Source organism: Cavia porcellus, unplaced genomic scaffold, assembly GCF_034190915.1.
Source record: "Cavia porcellus strain 051 isolate PalLab524CR breed Dunkin Hartley unplaced genomic scaffold, mCavPor4.1 scaffold_26, whole genome shotgun sequence".
NCBI lineage: Eukaryota > Metazoa > Chordata > Mammalia > Rodentia > Caviidae > Cavia > Cavia porcellus.
Window position 1 is genome coordinate 36,382,983 of NW_026947509.1, and position 19,743 is coordinate 36,402,725.

At 38.5% G+C, this 19,743-nt stretch overlaps 1 long non-coding RNA gene across 1 annotated transcript; it reads left to right on the forward strand.

Moving 5' to 3' along the window:
• The first annotated feature begins 6,185 nt into the window (after nt 1–6,185).
• LOC134473131 (uncharacterized) lies at nt 6,186–18,611 on the forward strand. The gene is made up of 3 exons (XR_010043232.1): nt 6,186–6,429; nt 17,101–17,168; nt 18,059–18,611. It is a non-coding gene; the product is annotated as an uncharacterized LOC134473131 (long non-coding RNA).
• Nucleotides 18,612–19,743: the final 1,132 nt, after the last annotated feature.

Sequence of the window (19,743 nt, forward strand, 5' to 3'; positions counted from 1 at the left end):
TAACAAGCTTCAGTAGCATTTCTAAGGAGGTTTGTCAGTGTTCCCAAGTTATCCAATATTCATTTAACTTGGTATAGTTCACCAGGGAATTGAACTGTCCCGTACTGAACCAGGACATCATAAGCTCTCTGGTACTGTGAGGAATGTCTATGTTTAGAATTCATCAGGTGTCTTCCTCTTATTTCTTTCATGCCCGAATGGTATATTAATAACAAAACAAACCAGGCACCATCTCCATGGAAACAAGCACAGATGTACACCCATGGAAAGTACTCACCAATGGACTACATTATATTCCTTAATTAATTCAAATATTTTGCTGTCAGCTCTTTCTCTTTGAAGTCACAGATTGTTTTTCATTCCGAGATTCACTTTCTTTCCATTGATAAACAGATAGGTTTCCTTTGTGCCACTGCATCAAGATTTATAAATAAGATTCGTCTGGAAAATCTCAGGCCATGGAGTAATTCATCTGTGATCACCATTTGGAGCCTTTTATCCTCCTAATAAAGGTCACATTGTTGTCATATGGATGACATTGCTCTTCTTTTTTTTATCAAGCATTTTCTTTTGGAAACATTTTTCCTGGATAGGGTAAAATATATCCATTTCATACATCTGAATTTTACACAGTTCTGTTTTAACAATTATGTAAATACCACCTAAAAGTTTCCTATATTCACTTAATATTTGTATCCCTCTAATAAGGGAGCCAGACAACCCTCTTTTCTTTCTTTCTTCACTTTGTTGTCCATGTGGATGTGGTATCTAAAATCTGTCCTGGGAAATAGATTTTACCAGCTTAAATTTCCATGTTGGAAATTTCTTCTTCCTCTACTTTCAAACTGTACTGAAGAAATATCAATCAAATGGTAGATAAATTGTCTAAAGTATAACACTGCAAGAAGTTGTCATATGGATTTATTTGGTGGCATAAGGAACCCATTTTGGATGGAACATGATTTTATTAATGACATTGTACATTAATTCATGATGCTGATTGATGTTTTTTAAATTTGCTAATAACATTCGCTTCAACTTGGAAGAATTTGACGGTGGAAACATGGATGGATGAATGGATGGATAGATGGATGGATTAGAAAGAGGCTCAAAGAAAACTCAAAACAGTGCAATAGTTGAGGATGAAACTTCACAAATGCTTTCTGCTTGCCAATTGTTGCCCTTGGGAAGACTCAGCAGTAGAAAACAGACTACTCACAGATAGGTGCTAAGAAATTCCTTCACTCACTTTTAGTCCCCAGATGAGTTAGGACAAAAAAAAAATAAAATCTTTGCCATATTTCTGTTGTATAACTGATTTCTTCCAGAGAAAATAGAACAAAGAGTCTCAACATATAATTCGGTGGTCTCCTGAATTTTATTATCTGATAGGAAAATTGAAATCTAATAATAAAAAATACATGATAAAATTAAATTTATATATAAAAATAAATATTTGGGGCATTAGTGATGTTAATGAGTTATAGTATCTTGCTAACAATGAGCACCGGTTGTTTATATAAAAGTTTCAGAATTTTTATAGCTTATATTATATCTAATGATTCTTATTAGATGAAAGTTCATAGTTCTCAGGAAAATTTCATGAGAAACTATCCCACTGGAAGAAATTTTACCTTCAAAGTATGTGTACAATTTAAGTGGGGCAAAATACAGATGTGTGTTAATGAAATATTACTAATGTACCTTGTGTATAACTCAGAAATCAAAGTGTCACTTCGGACATAATGCATTCTGTATGGAAATTTTACCACAGAATTTTTGTGCCATCATAAGTAAGGAACCCACAGTTTTATATCATCTCAGATACCTTGATGCGTAAGTCATACCTCTAGATTTTGTCAAAATTTAACTAGAAGTTATAGCTTGTTGTAAGACAGCATATTGGTCAGGTTTCCCATTGCTGGGATAAAATGCCTGATGCCTATGATGTAGAGAGGATCAGATTTATTTAGATTATGATTTCAGAAGTTTCAAGTCCATGGTTGCATGCTTCCAAGGCAGAAGCTGCATGACAGAAGGGAAGGGTGGAGCAAGTGGCTCCCTTCATGGTGGCTGGGAAGCAATGCAGAAAGGGACAGTGCGTGGGACAGGTATAACCACTTTCAACTGAAACCCACTTCCTAACAGCACATTTAGCTATGAATATCAGTGTTTCAACTCACTGATCAGAATATCACCCACATAATCCAATCACCTCTCTAGGAGATTAGCAATTCTATTGATAATTAAGATTACCAGGCAGAGACAGTCTCTCAGAACTGCTAGAAAATATCTCATCCCTCAAATTTCGTTGTACTAACACTACACCAAATTACTGGTAAAGAAAATTTTGGAAACTGTAAGATCAAGCAAAGGTGGAAAACTTCTCAGAATTATAGTATTCTGGACATGTATAAAATAAAAAGCATATTTTAATATTGAAAGAGTGATTTAGAATGCAGATACCATTAATTAATAATAGTGGACACTATGACTTTTTCTGCAGTCACATAGTCTAACGTACTCTTAGCAATTACCCTGGGCTCGGAGAAGAGGAGAGGAGGTAAGGATTAGCTAGTCCGATGAACAGATAGAAAATAGTGTAACTATGGACATGATTAATGAAGCTGAATGGGGCTGCCTGAGGGAAGGAATGGAAGACCTGGGTGAGTCGGGGTTAGAGATGTCACTTTGTCTGGCCCATGCAGTCTAATGTGGTGACAGTGGTGGGGATCACATGAGTATCAGCCAAAGAACTGCATGTGGGGTGCTGTGGGAGCTCTCAAAAGGCTTAGTGACAGGAAAGCAGTGCCATGCAGTTGTACTGAATTCGGGTGGATGTTGTTCATCACTTCAAACAGAAATTTCAGACATCAGGGAAAGAGATTTTGAAAACAACTCACCTCGTGCCCCAGTACAGTGATTTTTGCAGTGGAACTTAATTGACATCACAGGATCATCTCTTTGTTGAAGAAATGGAAGAGTCTTCAGTAATAATCTGCTATGTCCTGCAGACAGAGAGCACTTTTTACAAACTTAAGTTAGATCTTTTCTACTCCAAGCATGAGATGATTTCCATTTTACCCACAGTCAGCATCACAATTCTCACAGTGGCTCAAAGGTTTTACATGATTAGATGAGGTCCCATCTCAGATCTCCTCTCCTCCTGTTCAGCTCCCCCTGCTCCTGCCACATGCTCATACCAGCTGTTTCTGGGTTTGAGCTGTAAAATCTTATGAGGTCTTTTCATTTGCCTTGAATGTTCTTCCCCAGCTGTCTGCTGCCTGCATCTGCCACCTCCCATGTCTCTCCTCGGAGGGCAACTTCTCAGTGATGTCTGAAACACCCTCACGTTTCAAAATTGCAACACGCTGGCCCTTTCATCTCTGGTGCCATTTCCAATCCTATCTTTTTTCTTTTCATCCCCTGGTCCTTCTGGTACACTATATAATTCACATAGTACGTTTCTTGTAACTTCTTCTTTCTCTAAAATGTGAGGATCAGGAAGATAGAAATCTATGACCATTTTCACTAGTAATTGCCAAGTCCTTGTGCTTAATAATGAGAGGCACACAATGAGAAGCATTGGACAAATGACTAGAATGAGCAAATGAACTGGTTGCTTACACAGGAAGTGAGCAGCAGAACTAGGATTTGTGATCAAGTTGCTTTGTACCATTTACTCATTAGATAAGCACTCAGCGCTTATACAACTGAGTGCCACATGGACAGAGAAACCAGTACCTAAGCCTTCTGCTACCCTTTAGTATCTCACAGGCTGCAAAACCCTGAATTGCTTGATTCAAAGTGCAGCAGTACATTGCTGAGAGATTTGTTGTTCTGATCAAAGAGAAGAGTTTTGATTTTCCTGTGGATCACCCGGAGTCTCATTCTTCACCAGAGGAGTGACCTGAGCCTTAGCAATGGGAAACACTTTCTCTTTGCAACTCCAAGAACCCGTGGCATTAGTGTATGATGTGATTGTATCATCAGCTAAAAAGCTTCTGCTCTGCAAATGTTTTCTCCCAGTGTCTTCTGCTAACTGTGTGAGCCTCTGAGTTCAGAGGGATAGCTGGGCTGCCGCAGGGATTCACAGTGGACTTAATTAAATCATTAACCTTCATCACCAGTACTTTTTAGACCAAGAAAAAAACCCTCCCAGATGTAATTGGGTATTAATATGAAATATGGATCTTTCAGACTGTCTCCTACCCCATTTTTAGAACATAGACATAATTATCATGCCCAGCTGAGCGTGCTCTAGGAGGTGAACTCAGTGATGGCACCAGAAGGCGTGCATAATTGGGAGTAAGCCCTCTGAGGAACATGATGGTGATTTTTATAATTCTGCCTAAATGCATGTCTCTCTTTATTGAGCCAGCGAACCTAGGATTGCCTGGGTAAATGGGATTACTGGGTTATGACTGCCCAGCTTCCCTTGCCAGTGACCTGTAAGCCACTTAAGTAATTTGGTGACACTTCAGCAAAGGTCATTGCTGGAAATGAGCTTTTTTATATTCCCTTATTTTGCCACTCTTTAGCCTAACAGGAGGTTTGAAGCTTGAATTCAGGTTTAGAAAAGGAAATAAGTTGTTGCCCATCCATGCAGACAGCTCGGTTCTGCCTATTGCAATACACAAAAGCTCCCAGCCAGGACCCTACTGTTATTAAGGAAGAGAGGCCAGGTTTTCTCTTGATCCTTTCCAAGCAGTTACTCCAGAATCCATGTTAAAGGCACTTAGTTGCTCAACAGGGTTCTCCATAACTTCCCAGTCTGAACAATGCTAGAGAATTGTGCTAAATAAAACAGAAACAGAATATTTCTGTCTGCAAAGTCCACTTACAACAAAAGCTAGGGAACCACATTGTCATGGCATTATATCAGTGTCCCCCAAGCCTCATGAGTTATGGACTGACCAAATCTAGCATGTGTGATTGGTTTGTTGTCTAGCTCTCCGACTGGTGGTGTGAGTGCTACACCCAATCTGGAGCCAGCATATGATGTAATGGCAGGGAAGAAGGTGTGTCTCGAGCTTTTGGTATTGGCTTTTGCTATTTGCAGCAGCCATTAATGGCTGCCCCACCACACCACACTGCCTTGAGCATGGACTGAAACCTCCAAGAGCTGTAAGAAATAAACCTTTCCTTACCTAACTTTGGGCGTCAGGTGTTTTGTCTCAACAACAAGTAAAAAGAAATTAAGATAGAGATTGATACCGAGAATGGAGTTATTGCTGTATGTGACTTAAGAACCTTGGCAATTAATTTTGAGAGACTGGCAAAAAGACTTTGTATGCTGTAAACTATATTGGAGACTCTGGTCAGAACAAGGAAAATCAGAGTACTGATGGAAATGCTGCTGGTTAAGATGAAGCTTAGGAGGCTTCTGTTGAGAAGGACTGCAGTGGTTGCTGGAGTTCAGGTAATATGTTGTGTTGGGCTAAAAGTTGGTCTTCAGTTTGTTTGTATTTAGAAACGTTATTTGGTGGCAGAAAAAATTTCGGTGCCGTCTGTTGTTGGGATGATAGCATGGTTACTTCAGAGAGCTTCTGAATAGATCTATGTTGGAAATTTAAAGCAAAGAGCCAGTAGAGTGATTTAAAACATTTGGCCAGAAAGAAGGCTCCAGTGCAACTCCGGGTTGCAAAGGTGACACAGAGAACATAGTTTAGAAGAACAGGACAATGGAAAAATAAATTAAAGTCTAAGTCTTTTACTTGAAAATAAGTATATCTGAGTTGCAGGAGATCCTTGTTTTTCATTCTTGCCATGCTACGTTAAAAGTTAATGGGAAACAAGCACTGTGGTTAGAATTCTTTTAGTTTGATTTTAATGTTTTTATATTTGTAACCAGATTAATTAATCAAAGTATTGTGGTTTAATGTTGAACAGTGGCCACCCTATAAATATTTTGTTTTTGGTACAGGAATAAGTGTACAAAGAATTGTATATAGGTAATTGTTGTATTAATGTAAATCTGAATGTTAATTTTCACATATCTGCCACTAAAGACTATAGTTTAAGGAAATATGTGTGGTTATTAAGTTGACCATGGGTAGACTGTTATTGATTAAAAACTGTTGGTCAATTTAACACCAGCTGAATTAAATTCAGCATGGTGCTGAGCATAGATGTTCCACCTGAGTAAAGTTGCCAGCATAGAGACATGGAGAAGATGAGTGAGGTGTTATGGGTTTCTCTAAGTGTTGCTGTTTTAAGCCATTGGTTCTCTTGGAGAAGCTTGTCATGACTAGCTTCTTCAGTGAGTTCAACCACTGTCATTGGACGAGCTCTGGACCTTGTTGATGAGAATGGCTGTGATTCACTTTGGGGGAACTCTGGTCTTTCATCAAGCATCGCTTCCTGGCTCCAGAGGGGAAGATATCTGCTGTTTAGTCTCCAGGAGAAACTTGTCATGCCGGCTCTCTGGTATGTACTTGACTGTTCTTATAGTTGGAGGAGCTTGGGACCTCTGTGTCAAAGAGAATGACTATGGTGCTTTTCAGGGGAGCCCTGGTCCTTGTTTTGAGTATGACTTCTCAGCTCCAGTGTGGAATCCTCAATCTACTATCACAGCTCTTTCACCCTGCTGGCCTATATAGACTTTCTAGCTTCCACTGCTGACCTTTGGGCCTTCCCAGCACAGAGGGGTGATACAGGCTGGTGTGAGTCCTTGTGGGCTGTAGACTTCCATTAGACTTGTGGGAGGCATTGTCATGGGCTCTAGGTTTTCATCTGGACTCATGCAGCACCTTGCTGTGGGATCCATGCCTTTGGCTAAATATTCTTAGTCTTTAGTGTTGTGGACAGATTTCCTGCACTTTGTTGTGTTTAACTCTGAGTGACCATCATAAAATAATGTTATAAATTCTGTGTCCTGATTCTAATTGTTCTCCTCTCAACCCCTGACTTCCACATAAATGTTTCCATTTTGATAATGCTTTTGGATGAGGTTACATTGCTTTCCAATGCTCACTCATCCTTACTACTGGAGTCAGAAGAAAAGAAAGAAAACTACTTTTTAATTTTTTTTATTTTATGGAAAAAGTTAAAACAAAATTTCATAACAACACAATAAGAGAAAACCAATAGTTAATTCATTACATCTTTATCTTTAAAGTAGTTACCTTTAAAGTAATTACTCAGAGTATATGATATGGGCATAAAAATTCTCTAATCATATTAGCACAAATTTTCCTTTTCTGTGAACTAAGAGACTCACAGTATGACTCACTTGTGTTTTTTCTCCCTTTTCCCTGCCGTCCTTTCCCCTTCCTCCCATCCTAGTTCCTTTGTCCTTTTAAACAATTTCTTCCCATTTCACAATATCTGTGGTACATTTTAAACCTTATTTACTCTTTCAGTTTCTCACACTAGGGAGAATGTTTACACGTGTGTTTACACACGGGAGTCTGATTTATTTCACTTACGAGTATAGTCTCAAGTTGCATCCATTTACCAATAAATGTCTTGACTTTATCCTTTTTTATAGCTGAGAGGTACTCTATTGTATGAAAATACCACATCTTTTTTATTCATTCCTCTATTGGTAGGCATTTGGTTTGTTCCCAAAAGTTAGCTACTACAAATTGTGCTGTTAAAAACATGGGTGCATGTATATCACTATGGTATGATGTTTTTATTCTTCTGGGAAGATATCTAGACAGGGAGTAGCTGGGTTGAGTGAGACCTCCAATCCTAGTTGTTTGAGGAATCTCCACACTGATTTCCGTGGTGATTGTACAGTCTGCACTCCCACTAACAGTGATGAAGGTTTCTTTTTTTCCAGCTAGCATTTGTCATAGTTGATTTCTTGATGACAGCCATTCTTTCTGGAGTGAAATGGAATGTCAGGGTTGTTTTAATTTGTATCTCCTGAATGAACAATAATGTTGAACATTTTTTCATGTATTTATTTGCCATTTGTATTTCTTCATCTGAGACATACATATTCATTCTAAATGCCCACTTTTAGATTGGGTCTTTGAATTTTGTGGATCTCATTTTTTCAATTCTTTATATGTTCTAGATATAAGTCCTTTGTCTAAGGGACAGTTGGCTATAACTTTTCCCCACTCTGTGTTTTCTTTTCACTGCTTTGGTGATTTCTTTTGATGTGCCAAAACTTTTTAATAAGATGAGATCCTAGCTGTTGATTTTTTGAAGTATTTCTTGTGCAGTTTAGGTTTGGTTCATGAACTTTCTGCATATACCTATATCTTCAAGATTTCTATTTACTTTCTCTTCCAGTAGATTTAGTGTTTCTGTTGCCATATTTAGATTCTTCAACTGTTTTGACTTTAGTTTAGTGCGTGGTTATAGACATTGGTCTAGTTTTGGTCTTCACCTTGTAGAGAGCCAGGTTTTCTCACACCATCTATTGAAGAAGCTATCTTTCTTCCAGTGGGCATGTTTGACCCCTTTGTCAAACATAAAGTGACTTAGTGTGTAATTTGTTCTGCTGATCCTCAGGTCCATTTTATTTCTTTATTTTGTTTTGCTTTGTGGCTTTTCCCAGTACTGTGCTGATTTTATTATAGTAGCACACATCAGAGATATGTTGCAGACTGTAGTATATAAACATCATCTCTGAATACAATGACCTAAATTACAAAACCTAAAGAATGTGATTGCTGTTTCATAGAAACAGTTTGCATAAAATTTGGAAGTTTTTTTTTTTTCTCTTTTCTTTCTGGAGAATTTCTGGAATTAGAATAGAGAAAATTGTGAGGATAGAGCAGATGACAACAAAACTAGAAAGAAAGTTTATTACAAAGGCTCTGCCCAAACTGATGGTCCTCTGACTTCAATCCTCTAGATTGTGAAATGTCAAACATTTGTGTTGATAGATGCCCACATTGGAAAATGAATGAGCCTCCAGGTGTTTTAATGGCTCTTAAGCAGTGACCCATAGGGAATCAGTATTGGGCTGATTCTAGGGCCTCATATGTGTTTATATGCACGTAGGGGTCTGAAGTCAAGTTTGGGTGGGGAAGGACTTGAAGATTAGAATCCATGGAGTTTGAGCAGAACTCAGTGGAAAGTGTTCACAAACATGGGAAGGCTTTTTTCCTCTAAGAGAAGTAGAGGTATACAGGCCAGAAGCAGTATTAAGGGCAGAAGCATGAGTGAAGGCTTTCTTCCTTCAGAGGTAGTTAGTGGTTTGATAGCAGAAAAAAGGTAAATAATCTTTACCAAATGACGAAATGAGACATTCATCCCTGGACCTTCCATAGAACAAAGAAGAACATGATTCTGCATATTCATAAAAGCACAGATTCTATAAGTAGCAATGATAAATATCCACAGATTGTGACCATAGTGATAGAATGGATTCTTCATCTTATTTTCAGATTCTCTTGGACTATACTTTCCAAATGGTTTCAGAAGTGTGAGAGGGGACAAATTCCTTTTGAGTTGGTATTTCCAACCAGACTCCATATTAGAATTACTCAAGAAAGACTTTAATAAAGCACCAGTGCTCAGAGATTCTGATATAATTGGTCTACAATGGGATCTAGTCTCAGAGTTTATTAAAAGATATTTAGGTGGTTTTATTGTTCAGTAAGCCCTGAGTTTAAAATCATGCACTGGTTTCCAACCATGTAATCCTGCCGTCAGCCACTACGCAGAGGATCAAAAAGGCTTTTTAAACCCACTTCCAGTATATGAACATAAAAAAGCGAAATACATTCCGTTTTCCAAAAGAAAAAAAAATCAGTGTGTGTAGCATAGAAATCAGGAAAGAGTTGGTGCTTTCTGAATGCAAGAGGTGGTACCCACTGCTAACGAATTATAACAGAGGATGTTGGGGCAGGTGTGCTTGTGATTGGACTGCATTTTCTAATCATTGGGTGGAAATTGTGTTCAGCAGACTGTGTCTGACTATATCAGAGTGGAGAGTAGTACGTGAAATGAATACATGAGAAGCTGAATCTAGGAATCATAGGAGTTAAAATTTAACACCTGTGCATAGTAGGGAACCCATAGAAACAAAGACAGTTACTAACGGCTTTCTATTGGCCAAATAGTGCCCTGAATTCTGGAGAATACAAAAAATTATTGAGACATGGAATGTCTGGTTGGAGAGCCCATTTATTACTGAAGAATGTGTACAACTACAGACCAACGCCATACAGCAGAAAACAAGGTGTTACCTGAAATATCCAGGGAGAGGTGCTAGAGTGACCAGAATGCAAAGGAAGCAAAAACATAGAAAAGAGGTTTTAGAGCCAGGCACTCTATGGTTTTAACTTGCCTGGCTTAACCACATATTGTATGTATGGCCTTAATTGAGATAATTAATCTTTACCTGAATCTCAGCTTTCACACAGAAATAAAGAAATTGCACTCATATTGCTCTAAAGATTACTAAATATAAATGTTATGTGCCTAACAAAGATCATTGGCCCACTGGAAATGGTAGATTTAGGATGAGCACAAAAACGGGGTTATAAAATTAGTGTGACTGTGTAACTCATCATCCAAATTAGGACATTTTTAACATGAAAATAGACATTATAATAGTTATGCAGTAAGAACAGTCTAAATTTGGAAGGTCTGGTAAAAGCATTATATATGATCTCCCTATATATGATACTGATACAAATTATTACAAGATATCATTGATTAGGGAGCAAGTGAATAGGATTTGAATCACATTTCTTGGATTTAAATCTTGTGAGCATCATTCACTAACTGTGTAATCTTGAATGAATGAATTAATCTGAACCTGTTTTCTCAGTTACAAAATGGGGATAATAATAATATCTACTTTATAATTAAGCATCCAGATTAAATGTTTAATATTTATAATATCTTTAGACAAGTCTGTAGGGTGCAATACATGCTTAGGAACATTTATTCAGTGTCATTATTACTAAGAATGGTGGATGTTTTAAAATCAGTAATGAGGTAAAAAGAGTATGGGAATTTTTGCAAGTACTTTCAGAAGAAAAGAACACATTTCATCAGAGGTGTAAACATGCCATGCAGTGGTGACTTTTGAGAGTGTAATTTACCAGTGTAACCAATGAAGGAATAGTAAAGACCTGTAGACTTTTTGTATAAAAGAGTCTTCATAATAGTATCACAAAACAATAAGACCCAGATGGTTGGAAACTGTAGATCAATGTGGAGCTGAGGAAAGAGTGAGATCCCTTGAAACTTCTTAGTGACCAAGTGGAAGGTATCCAAAGAGAAGGGTGGGCCCGAAATGGAGGAGGGTAGGAGTAATTAATGACTATCGTTCATGAGGCAATGATAGAATCAAGTCAGGGAGGTCGACCAAACTTTAGAAAGATGGGAAGAAATTACAGAGTTGTTTGTTATGCTTTCTTCTATTGAAGTGAGAAAATGAAAAAATGGGAGTGGACATAGAGAGATGTTCTTGTGCACATCCACCTACTATGGAGTGCTGATTCCTTGTTCTTCTTTGGGGCACAAGAGGACCTTCCTCCTGAGTCATCTGCAAAGGCAACTTTGCAATAAATTCTCAATGTGCTTTCACCCTAAATGGAGATTATGGACAATAAAAATGAATTCTCTTGATTCTGTATCTTTTGATAGTTATCTAATCCCTCTACCCTCCTCAGCTCTATTTATCTGGAATATCCACTCCCAATCCTTTGTTGGAGAAAGTTATTTGGGATCTCACACAGGCACGTGAAGTTCAGCATCTCTAGAACAGAACTTGTCACTAGATCAGTCCTTCTTGCCTACAGCCAAAAACCTTGCTTAGTAAAAGTTCAAGTGGAACTTTTGAAGGTAGAGTACCTGAGTAAAGTTTCTAATTTTACCATTTTTTCTCAAGACTGGAAAATATGTCAGATATTTAACATTGCTATGCCACTCATTTTTCTTTTAACAATGAATATAAGAAGATTCCTTCTTGGTTATTGTGAGGATGAAATTTTAAAGAGATAAAAATCACGTTGAAGAATGCCTGGTGTGTAAGTGTTCACTTAATATTGGCTATTAATGCTATTTCAATACTAATATTCTCTCTTTTCATTGAGGAATTACTTATTCACTGAAGCTAGCAGCTTGGGGGAAGTTGCTGATTCTGCCTTCCTCACTGTCTGTCTGCATATAATCAAAGACTCAGTGATTTTAGCACTTTACAATTTCTTAAACCTGTCTTCTCTTTTCATTTCCGATAATATTCTTTTAAATTTAAACCCTTATTGAGCATCTTCTGAATTACTGACACAGTATCCCCAAAGGCCTGCTGGATGTCAGCTATATCACCTTCAAATTCAGTTTAAAACCAGTCTCCAGAGTGACTCACTTCAAAGTCAAATATGCCCCTGTCACATCCAAGTTTAAAAACTTTAGATGATTCCTATGCCTGCTAAAGAAAGTGAGCCCTTCCTGTAGCAAGTAACCTAGGAACTCAATGTCAAGTCCTTGAAGCATATGCAGGAATGCCATGGGGTCCTGGACATTTATGACACACAGAAGCTGAGAAACAGACTGATTTGCAGGACTAAGTGGACTCCCAAAGAAAGGGAGTGGATGGTTCACATAGAGAGTATAAATTGTAGGAGCTCCTTTCTCCTTTCTCTCTGTCTCACAAAGTCGTGACCTCCAACACATGCAGCATGTGCATGGGTGTGGGTATGTGCAAGTGCATGTGTGTGTTACATGCAGTGGGAGCAAAGGAAGTGACAGCTCTCCATTGACAGTGCAAATGAAAGTCGTGTCGTCACAGAACTATAAGAGGCTTTCATTAAGAAACAAATGCCCCAAGAATTTGAAACAAGAAAAAAAAATTAGGAAATTTAGTTTATACTGGATAAAAGAGTAACATAAGGTCATTCAAAGAATAATTGGTGGTAATTTGGTATAATAATTTATTTTTCAGCCAAGATTTCAGAAGCAGGAATAAATCATTTAAACATTAATTTTAAGATATTATGGGGACAGAAGAAGGAGTTTGGAAAGTTTCAAAAATGGCAGCTTGCTAGGGGATTGGGCGGAGAGTCTCTCTAGAGAAATCATATTAGATGCTAGAATATGACAACATGGAGAGGGCCAGACGAATGGATAATGATTCTTTTTAACCAAGACAGCATGGCTGGAGGATTTAAGGTTGTTGCTGAGACTGTGATGGCTGATAATGGGAGTCTGCAAATCCCGCGCCTTTAATACAGCACTGACCAGTGGACCCAAGAGGAAAAGCTGTATTGGCTTTTGGTGACTGTTGGAAATTGAGACCCGGGACCCCATGAAGCAGCCAGGGCTTCCCAGCTGCGCTGGAGGAGATTGTGAGAAGCTCTGGAGTTCCGAAGCCGGGCACCGTGCAGTTTTCTGACCATTCCGCGCTGTCAGGAATGCAGTGAAGGCAAGTGGCTTAGTGTACAGTAGACTCAAGAGGAAGACCTGCACTGAGTCCTGGTGAGTACTGGGGACTGGGTCCTGCGGCTGCTGTGGCTGGCTGGAAGACATCTTGAAATTGGGCAGAGCCCACCACAACAGCGACATCAATAATACGGAGACTCTGGTGGAAGACATCTTGGAGTTGGGCAGAGCGCACAGCTCAGTGACATCAGGCAGTCGCCCCTGGCATAGAGAGGTCTGGTGGAGGACACCTTGAAAGTGGGCAGAGGCCAGCGCCGTATCGGTGTGAGAAACATAGAGAGAACTAGTGGAAGACAGCTTGGAATTGGGCAGACCCACAGCCACGGGGACATTACATAGTTGCTCCTGGCACAGAGAGGTCTGGAAGAGGACAGCTGTGATTTGGGCAGAGCCCTGTGCCACGGTGACATTAGCCAGCTGCTTCTGGCACAGAGGGAACTGGCAGGACCTGCTGGGGCTGAACCAAGCCTCTGGTTGGGACCCAATAAGCAGATACAAAATAGTCACAATTCAGTGACACCCACAAAGTATAGCCTAATTTGCAGATTGACTGGCACAGAGGCTGGAGGCTAGCCTGCACCATCCCTGTATCCCTGCCTACCCCAGATAACAGCAAATTGGGTAGGACAGCAAAAACTCAAGTCAACACACTTCTGAAAGGCCCTAAGCAATACGGAGAGGGCCACAGACCCCCAGAACACTCCAGTCTGAAAGAAACCAGAAACATGACAAGAGATAGAATTAAAAAAAAAATCTCCAGCTGCCCAACATGAGAAAATAAGTCCAGGAGAAATAAACACTGAAGAGAACAAACACAGTAACCATCCAATACTGGACACAGCATCAGCCGAAATAAAAAGATACCTCCATGACCTCATAGATGAATTTAAAAGGGTACTCCTGATCCAAGTGAGGCAAGATATAAAGAGATAATTAAAGAAATGACAAGCCCTGCCCAAGAGAACACAGATGGAAGAACTGAGGAAATCAGAAAAGAAAGAGATACTTCTGAAGATGAGTTTAAACATAACTTAGAATACATGAAACAGATCCAAAGAGATTACCAGGAAACTAAAAACTCCATTGAACACTGGCAAAATGCCTTGACAGAAACTAAGGCCAGCCTTTTGAAACTTGAAGAGAGATTTAACATATATGATCATGAAAGAAAAGGCCTCTTAAAAATAACAAGGAACCAGAAAGAAACAATTTAAAGGCTAGAAGATGACAAAAGGATATATAACTTAAGAATAAAGAATGTGAGTGAGGAAGCAGGAGCAACCAAAAATGAAATACAAAGAATATTCACAGATATATTAAAGCAGAATTTCCCATTTATAGCAAAAAGCAATGATATCCAGGTAAAAGAGGCATACAGAACACCAGTTACCTACAACCAAAACAGATCTACACCCAGACATATAATAATCAAGATTCCAGAAATCCACCAAAAAGAACAGAATATTAAAAGCAGCCAGAGAAAAAAAGCAGATTACCTGCAATAGGAAAATTATCAAAATAACAACAGACTTCTCAACACAATGGGGAAGAAATATTCCAAGTCCTGAAAGAAAATAATATGCAGCCAAGACTCAAATACCCATCAAAACTCTCTCTCAAAATTAATGGAGAAATAAGATGCTTCCAAGACAAGGAGGAACTGTGGGAGTTTGTGGCCACCAACCCAACCCTACAGAGAGTGCTGAAGGACATTCCAGAGAAAGAGAGGAAGGGATACCAAGATTCCAGCAACAGTGGCAGAGAGGCCTCAATGAACGGGGCAGACAGTGGAAATAGGGAGTAAGGTGGACAAATTATAGCAGTAAAGTGGAATAGCAAACATGAGGCAGAGACGGTAAGCGATAGGCTTTAGTATGGATAGCTTTGATACACTACAAAAAAAGGCAGAGGTCATTGTTAATAGTGTATCAGGATTTAAAAGTCACAGTAGTCTTATCGCCCTGTTTAGTTTGAATTTAATTTGTTCTGATCATATTGGATTTGGATCCACTCATATTGGATTTGAGGTCACAGACATCTGACCCAAACATAGCAGGTTATACCATGGTAACTATCCTTAATTTCCTATTAACTTGAGCTGAAATCTTGTACTACTTATATTGTCTTACTATGACTGATCTTATTTGAATCCGATTCATATGACTACAGTTTTGCCTTGGCTGATTTTATTTGAATTTGATATGCTTGATAGTATCAACCCTAAAAGTAGAGGCAACTACTCTGAAGATGACATGATGTAAAAGATATCCATACCAGTATTAATTATTAACAGCTGTTAAGTCCTACAATATTTTCAAAGTTGTGTTATTATAAAAATAGCTAGGTAATACTATGTTCAACTATATTAAGCCCAATGATGTGGACAAGACTATGGAAAATAAGAGAAAGCATAGTAACTACGGTAGATCACCTAATACTGTGGTCTTATGTGTCTTTTTCACTGCATGTTTTTCTAGGAATTTGTTTTGCTGTCTAGTTATGATTCATTTCCCCCTATAATACAGAGAGGATAGATATACATGTAGAAATTCACGCATGAGAAGATTCTTTTAAAAAACTATTTACGGGAACAGATTATATAATGCAATATGTAATGAACAGATACTCTGAAGAAGAAGAGACACTAAGAAACCCAATGCTAATTTTGTAGCATTATGATATAAAATCTAGCAATACTATTATTCACTGATCAGAGTGATATTAGTCTAGTCTCTTAAGTTTAGTATCAGCATATGTAAAGATAAGGATAGCTACTACGAAGAGAATGAGAGATGCGATGGTAGTTATTATTGTCTTCCCCAATGTCAGATCTTGAAGACCTAAAAAGCCTTCATCATCCTGTAATTATTTGATTAGTTCTATAATATGCAGTATGTATTTAATGTGTGTGAAGATGGGGACAACTATTTGGAATAAACTAGAGACAATTAGATAGACAGTGAAGATCTCCAGTGGACTTGCTTTGAAATCTGTATTTCCTTAAAGTGTTTTTTTTTAAACTGTTTTGTTCTGTTTTGATATGTTTAATCTTACCCGCTTTAAGATATAAAACAAGTGTGTAGGACTGATATTACTAAGTTTTTGTTAGATCATTGAGCAGAACTGTTGGCAGTGTCACTATTTGAATGTCATTTTGCATATTTTAATATTGTAACCTGAATAGCTAGTTCTAAGATGACAATATGTAACTTATCAAGTGGCAATTTCTTACCATTTATTTTTCTGTAATTCTGTATTATTTCTACCCTTTTTATCTCCATGTATTTTTTTTGTTTCTTTCTCTTTAAATAAAAAAAAAAGATATTATGGGAACAGAGTTCAATTAAAATTAAGAAGCCGTAACAGCTAATATACATGAAAAACATGCTGGAGTCTCAGGTAGGGGATGAGAGAAGCAATCATCTGGCAGTTTGCATTGGATAATGATGAATATACCTCATAGCATTTTTTGGTCATAATAAATAAGACATTTTTCAGAAGACTTTGAGTCTATTTCATTCCACATCTCATTTTTATCAGGATTTTAGGTGTATTCATATTCCTGGATTGGTTATTGGCAAAAATCCCTACTGGCAAAGGAAATGGAATCACCATGGTTGAACTAGACTGATTTCTGTTCTCTAACTAGAGAATGAAGCAAGTCCTGAATTTATGAGAGGCAGTCAGGGACAGATCGAGGAGGACAATGAGAATGACTATCGTGTTGTCTGTTTTCAGAGTGTTTCACTGTCACTTAGAATTGTAACACTAGAGACAAGACTCACGTCTCAAGAAAATGTTTTCGAGTAAGTACTCTCGCTAACTGCTAACTCTCACGTCAGCTGGGGTTTCATTGAGGCAGGGAGGGAGGGCAGTTCTGCCTGGCCTGGTTGCTCTGCCACCCTTTGGGCCTTTGCAGGGAAGGACTGGGGGAGAAGCAGATCATTGGACCACTGGCTTCCGTTGCTAAAATGTCAGAAGTCTTTTTAAATTGCAAACGCAGAAAGTCAGAGTGAGTGCGGAGACAGACATCTCTTTTTTGCAAACCAAGACTGGAAATGTGCTCATCTGCAAATATCTGATGGGTTCACTTAGTACCAAGCGCACTCCAGGCAGGGTGAAATGATGGCCAGATTTAGAGCTAAAGCTCCATTGTTCCTTTGGGGGGAATAAGATTAGCTTGAACAGAATCAGAATTTTAGTGATAGCCTAGAGTAAAACTTTAATTTCTTGAATTACTTGAATAGTAGCATTGCATTGCTATTCATCTCAGAATTAATGGGGGTAAAACCCTATAATTTAGTTACAAACTTTTAAGTTTCTTCTGCTTTGGGAAGTACAATGTAAATAAAGTTACTGAGCTAAATGTGATTTAAGGGTCACTGTGTATAAGTCTTAGCTATTGCTGAGGTGGATATTATTTTGTTTTTGTTTTTTTTAATTTGTTTTGTTTTTTTAATTTTTAGTAGCTTAAAAAGTTTTTTTGAGCTGTATGGGAGGCAGTGAAGACTCATAGATATCCTTCTAAGCAGGAAATATTAAATAATCCCCTCAAACAAACCAAAAACCAAAAAGCCTCATAAACCCTTGACTGATTAGTTAATGCCGTTGATAAGTTGAATTTTACTTAATAGAAATTTATCCTCAGATTGTTCATTGGATTTTTTCCTCCAATCCTGATTCCACTTTCCCACAGCAGCTGTATCAGGGGTTCAGGTGGCCACCGGGGTGCGTGGAGAAGGCCCAGAAGCTGCCTTCCCTCTGTCGCCTGCCCGTGACCGACCACGCTGTCACGCGCAATGGCTGAGCTGCACCTTGGCTGTGCACGTGTGCAGACCTTGAAATTCCTCTTTACCGATGAGGTAAGGTACAGGTTGAAGTAAATTCTCTAAGGTCACACCACTAATGGGCAGGAAAAAATTGAGATTTTTATCACTGGGTTCAGAGTTCTCTCTAAGTGCAAAATAAATCCAATTTATATGGCATGATCCTGGTTTTATGTATTAAATTGAAGTCTCCATAACGACCTTTAGACTTGAGAACATGGTTTCTTTAAGAGCAGAAGTGGTGTGAGCTTTTACTGCTCTCCTTCCTATTACTGTGTTCCACTAAAGTAAGTGTATTAGATTGAAGTGTTTTCTCCTATTCTCTCTCACCGTTTTCAAAGCAAGGCTGGACAGTGAAAATGCCTGCTCATTGCTAGAGGTATAGCTCAGCGGCATAAATGCCTGTCTGACGAGCTCAAGATCCCAAGTTCAATTCCCAGCACAGAAAAAAAAAAAAATCACTGATCATATATGTGGAGACAGAAGGAGGGTAGCAATGCCTCTCTGGAGCCAGACTTCAGGCTTTGGACTCATAGCCCTGATTCCCTGAACCCAGCCCTTCTCACTCACTCCATAACCTAGAGATCAAATTCAGCCAGTAATGGGTAACACATTGTGCCTTGCTTTGTAACATACAAGGATGTAATTTAAATATTAAAGAAGAAAAAAATAGGCATCCAAGCAAACAACCCAGCCTCTAACCTGAAAGAGGAAAAAGGAGATAAAAATTCTGACAAATCTAGAGGCAGACTTGCACAGGATGGTATGATCTTTTTTCCTTTCTTTTTGGATGCACTGAAAAAGCTGTTTTATTTTCCAGTGTTCATCTTTTGTTTCTCGCTTTGCTTTTTTTCTGCCCTCAGAAAAGCTTTTTATTGTAGTAATTGGATTTTTGCTGTCTATATTTTCTTTCCCAGACATCTAAACATAGTCCTTAAAATCGCCCTTCCTTTCCTTCCCTTCTCCATATTTTTCAGCCAAGCTCCCACTTCCATGCTGGAAACCAAAGAACCCCATGTATCAAGAGTCCTTTTGCTTTTATTTCTCCAACTCAATTCTCATTCCACTGCCTGCAAATTTAAAAAACGTTATCACCCCAAAACTATCCTTTCCGATGAGAGGTTGATCATTTAACATCTAAAATGAAACACTTTTTGAGAGTGAAACATGGTCTATCTATGATGACACTATCACAGCATAAATTAGGACCTTCCTTCTCAAACCAGCATCTATGGGAACCCTACACACAGACCCAACTTAGCACTTACCTGATTTGATTTCCTCTGAGCATTGCACATTGAAACTTCCTTTTAAACATGCCTGTGTATCAAAGCACCCATAACCTTCTGGTTGCTCGTTACCATTATTTTGAGAGTTCCTTCTTTCTCAGGCTATTAACATTTTGTATTTCTACAGGTGTATTAATCAGCTTTCTTACTATTGGAAAAAAAATTTGATACTCATAACTTTAAAAGTGAGAGATTTACTTTACTTAAGGTTTGCAGTGGGTTCAGTCCATGGCTGGCAGGCTCCAGCTGAAACAGCATTGTGAAGG